The 4971-nt window shown below is 40.0% G+C and overlaps 1 non-coding gene across 1 annotated transcript; it reads left to right on the top strand.

The window, feature by feature from the left end:
- Positions 1-3005: 3005 nt before the first annotated feature.
- TRNAW-CCA lies at positions 3006-3078 on the top strand. Its single transcript has one exon. It is a non-coding gene; the product is annotated as a tRNA-Trp (tRNA).
- The last annotated feature ends 1893 nt before the right edge of the window (positions 3079-4971 follow it).

A 4971-nucleotide genomic window follows, 5' to 3' on the forward strand; every position in this document is an offset into this window, starting at 1 on the left:
AGCATCCTGCCTTTGTCCCTGAAAGGATGCAAGCCTGTGGGTAATTCTGTAGGTAACCTCCCTTGGTATATTCCATTAATAGGCCAGCCCTGACCATATGAATCATGTAAATATAAAAGAATGAGGAAAGTCTATGCCTGTTAAAGATACTTGGTGGTAGCATAACATGGTTTCATTTATGTAAAAAAATTATAATAAAATATATGCATATGCATAGAAAAACACCTCATACGACCTTACATACTGAGGCTTCCAAAACGTTTTTTTCCTGGGAAGCTAGGTGGGATTATAGGTTAACATTCTTCTTTTGCTTATCCATAATATCTGATTTTCCTGAAATGAACATGAATCTGTTTACAATTTTAACAAGGAGAAATATAAACCATGACAGAACATTAAAACTTCAAAAGAAAAAGAACAAATATTTAAATTTATTTTCAGGGGTTGAGCAGGTTATTATTTATAGTTTGTCAATTATGCAGAATTGTCAGATGAAAATTAGCTGAGACTTTAAAAGCAGAAATCGGGGAAATTCTGAAAGACAGACAAAATTACTTGCAAAAAAACAAAAACGGGCTGGGTATAAGCCTTTTCCGATAAATTTCTGCCTAGAGCGGGGGTGAGAAAACTATTTCTGTAAAGCGTCTGATAGGAAATATTTGAGGCTTTGCAGGCCAGACTGACTGTTAAAACTACTCTGCCACTGTTCCACAAAAGTAGCCTCAGGCACTCTGTGAATGAATGAGCGTGAATGTGTCCAAATAAAACTTTACTTATAAAAGCAGGTGGCAGGCCAGATTTGGCCTTCCGCCATAGTTCGTCTACCTTTGGCGTAGATAAACCACTGCCATAACAGTAGTAGCTAATGATCATATTGACCATAACTTACTATGTCATCGTCATAAAGTGTTCTCTGCACCGGCAGGCCCTGACCACCTTTGCCTGATGTCAAATCCTTTTCCTTCTTTATGTCTCAGCATCCTCTTCAAGAAGCCTGAGATTGCTTATCTTAGAAGAATGTTCTAGTCACCTATTTACTTGTCCTTCTCCTCCATTAGGCTAAGAGCACCTAACAGCAAGATAATATCTAAATCACTTTTATATCTCCAGAGCCTTGTGGAGAACCTGGAGCACAGTAGATGCTCAATAAATAACTGAATGTGAAGTGAATGATTCAGCAAAACAACAGTCAAGAGAATGAGAAGACAAGCCACAGCCTGGGAGAAAATATTTGCAAAAGACATCTCAGATAAGACTGTTATCCAAAATATACAAAGAACACTTAAAACCCAATGATAAGAAAATGAACAACCCAATTAACAAATGGGCAATAGATCTGAGCAGACACCTCACCAAAGGAGATAGACATATGGCAAACAAGCATAAGAAAAGATGCTCAACATCCTATGTCTTTAGGGAATTGCAAATTAAAACAACAGTGAGATACCACTACACACCTATTGGGATGGCCAAAATCCAGAATACCAACCACACAAAATGCTGGTGAGGAAGTAAAGCAACATGAACTCGCATGTATTGCTGGTGGATGTGCAAAATGGTACAGCCTCTTTGGAAGACAGTTTGTCAGTTTCTTACAAAACTAACATACTCTCCAAACAATCCAGCAATACTCCTTGGTATTTACCCAAAGTATTTGAAAACTTACGTCCACACAAAAACCTGCACACAGACGTTTATGGCAGCTTTATTCATAATTGCTAAAACTCTGAAGCAACCAAGATGTCCTTCAGTAGGTGAATGGATAAACTGTGGAACATCCAAACAATGGAATATTAGTCAGCACTAAAAAGGAATGAGCTATCAAGCCATGAAAAGATATGGAGGAGGCTTAAATACATATTACTAAGTGAAGGAAGCCAGTCTGAAAAGGCTACATACTATATGATTCCAACTATATGACATTCTGAAAAAGGCAAAACTAGGGAGACAGTAAAAAATCAGTGGTTGCCAGGAGTTGGGGACAAGGGGGAAGGATGAATAGGTGGAGCACAGAGAATTTTTAGGGCAGTGAAAATATTCTGCATGATATTATAATGATGGATACATGTCATTATACATTTGTCAAAATCCATAGAATGTACAACACCGAGTGAACCACAATGTGGACTATGGACTTTGGGTGATGATGATGGGTCAGTGCAAGTTCAATGATGGTAACAAATGTAACTCTCTGGTGGGGGATGTTGATCATGGGGGAGGCTGGGCATGTGGGGGAGAGGGGGTCTATGGGAAATCTCTGTACTTTCCACTCAATTTTGCTGTGAACCTACAACCAGTTTAAAAAATAAAATCTACTTAAAACACACACACAATCACATCATTATTGCAAGTGCTTACTCAGGCTCTTCTATGTCCTTTAGGAGACATTGAAAGCTAATTACCTGTAGGAAATGGTTTTGTAGATCTGACACCAAAAGCATAAATAACAAAAGAAAAAACAGATAAATTGGACTTCATTAAAATTTAAAACTTTTGTGCTACAAATCAAGAAAGTCAAAAGACAACCCATAGAACTGGAGAATATTTTTTACAAATCGTGTATCTAAGAAGGGACTGGTAACAAGAATATGTAAAGAACTCTCACAACTCAGTAATAAAAAGGCAAATATGTTGATTTTAAAGTGGACAAAGGATTTAAATAGACATTTCTCCAAAGGTATACAAATCCATATTTCCTAGTACAAGAGTGAAATACCACAATAATAATAATGACTGATAATACTATGAATTTTATGTTAAAAAGCAATTATTAAAATCTTTCAAATAAATAAATAGGGAAAGGGATTGACAATAAAACTGACTACTGGGAAAATGCATTAAGTGGATACATTTAAGAAAACCTCTATAATGGTTTATCCCCACCAATGTTATACAGTTTTAATAGTGATTAGATTATATGTAATTCTAATTTTTGCAGAATTGTTTGATGGACATTCAGTCATAACATTAATCGAAATAAGCTTTAAGAATTGGATGTAGGGACTTCCCTGGTGGTCCAGTTGGGCAAGACTCCTGCTCCCAATGCAGGGGGCCCAGGTTCAATCCCTGGTCAGGGAACTAGATCCTGTATACTGCACCTTAGATCCCACAGGCCGCAACTAAGACCAGGCACAGCCAAAATGAATAAATAAATATATATTTTTAAAAAGTTGTATTTAATATTTTATTATTTAAATGACATCTCAAACCATTGCAGATATGAAAACACAGTGGGGAACTTCCAGGCCAATTTCTGCATGAAAGCTTGACATGGAAGAGGTAAGCGGAAAAGCAAAACCTCAAGCTGATTTAGTCCTTTGGCTCCTAATAACTAACACAAACACTTGCCCTCAATTCCAAGACCATTCCAGTCCAGGTGAACTGAGCCGGAGCCCCGGGCACAGAGAAAGGGGGAACTGTGGTAGGTAGGAGTGGAACTTGCCTGTCCCTCCCTTGCCCTACACCACCATCACCAAACTTCTGTGAACGGCATGGATCTGAGCCAGAGTAGGAGAGGGAAGACATCCCAAATATTAAATCAAGATTGGAGGAGCCAGGTCTGGGGGATAATCAACTACTTAAAATTTTGGATGTTTTAACAGTACCTGAAATGAAATTTATCACCGATAATCCCTTCTCAGCGATCTGTAATCCTTTTTGGACTAAGACAGGTTTAAATGGATCATTAAAATAAAAATTGTTCCTTATATATGTATTTTTTTTAATTTTAGAAATGACAATATCAAAAGTTCAACTTTTGGAGAGGAACCAAGATGGCGGAGTTGAAGGACGTGCCCTCACTCCCTCTTGCGAGAACACCAGAATCACAACCAGTTGCTGGACAATCACTGACAAGAAGACACTGGAACTCACCAAAAAACATACCCCACATCCAAAGACAAAGGAGGAGCCACAATGAGATGGTAAAAGGGGCACAATCACAGTAAAATCAAATCCCATAACTGGTGGGTGGGTGACTCACAGACTGGAGAACACTTATACCACAGAAGTACACCCACTGGAGTGAAGGTTCTGAGCCCCATGTCAGGCTTCCCAACCTGGGGGTCCGGCAACGGGAGGAGGAATTCCTAGAGGATCAAACTTTGAAGCCTTGTGGGAATGGATTGCAGGACTTCGACAGGACTGGGGGAAACAGAGACTCCACTCTTGGAGGGCACACACAAAGTAGTGTGTGCACTGGGACCCAGGGGAAGGAGCAGTGACCCCATAGGAGATTGAACCAGACCTACCTGCTAGTGTTGGAGGGTCTCCTGCAGAGGTGGGGGGTGGCTGTGGATCACCATGGGGACAAGAACACTGGCAGAAGAGTTCTGGGAAGTACTCCTTGGTATGAGCCCTCCCAGAGTCTGCCATTAGCCCCAACAAAGAGCCCAGGTAGGCTCCAGGGTTGGGTTGCCTCAGGCCAGACAACCAACATGGAGGGAACCCAGCCCCACCCATCAGCAGTCAAGTGGATTAAAGTTTTACTGAGCTCTGCCCACCAGAGCAACACCCAGGTCTACCCATCTCCAGTCCCTCCCATCAAGCCTCTTAGATAGCCTCATCCACCAGAGGGCAGACAGTAAAAGCAACAAGAACTACAATCCTGCAGCCTGTGGAACAAAAACCACATTTACAGAAAGATAGACAACATGAAAAGGCAGAAGGCTATGTACCAGATGAAGGAACAAGATAAAACCCCAGAAAAACAACTAAATGAAGTGGAGACAGGCAACCTTCCACAAAAAGAATTCAGAATAATGATAGTGAAGATGATCCAGGACCTCAGAAAAAGAATGGAGGCAAAGATTGAGAAGACGCAAGAAATGTTTAACAAAGACCTAGAAGAATTAAAGAACAAACAAACAGAGATGAGCAATACAATAACTGAAATGAAAACTACACTGAAGGAATCAATAGCAGAATAACTGAGGCAGAAGAATGGATAAGTGACCTGGAAGACAGAATGGT

This window comes from Monodon monoceros, unplaced genomic scaffold (genome assembly GCF_005190385.1).
Source record: "Monodon monoceros isolate NGI ecotype Baffin Bay Population unplaced genomic scaffold, NGI_Narwhal_1 Super_Scaffold_22, whole genome shotgun sequence".
In the NCBI taxonomy this organism is placed as follows: domain Eukaryota; kingdom Metazoa; phylum Chordata; class Mammalia; order Artiodactyla; family Monodontidae; genus Monodon; species Monodon monoceros.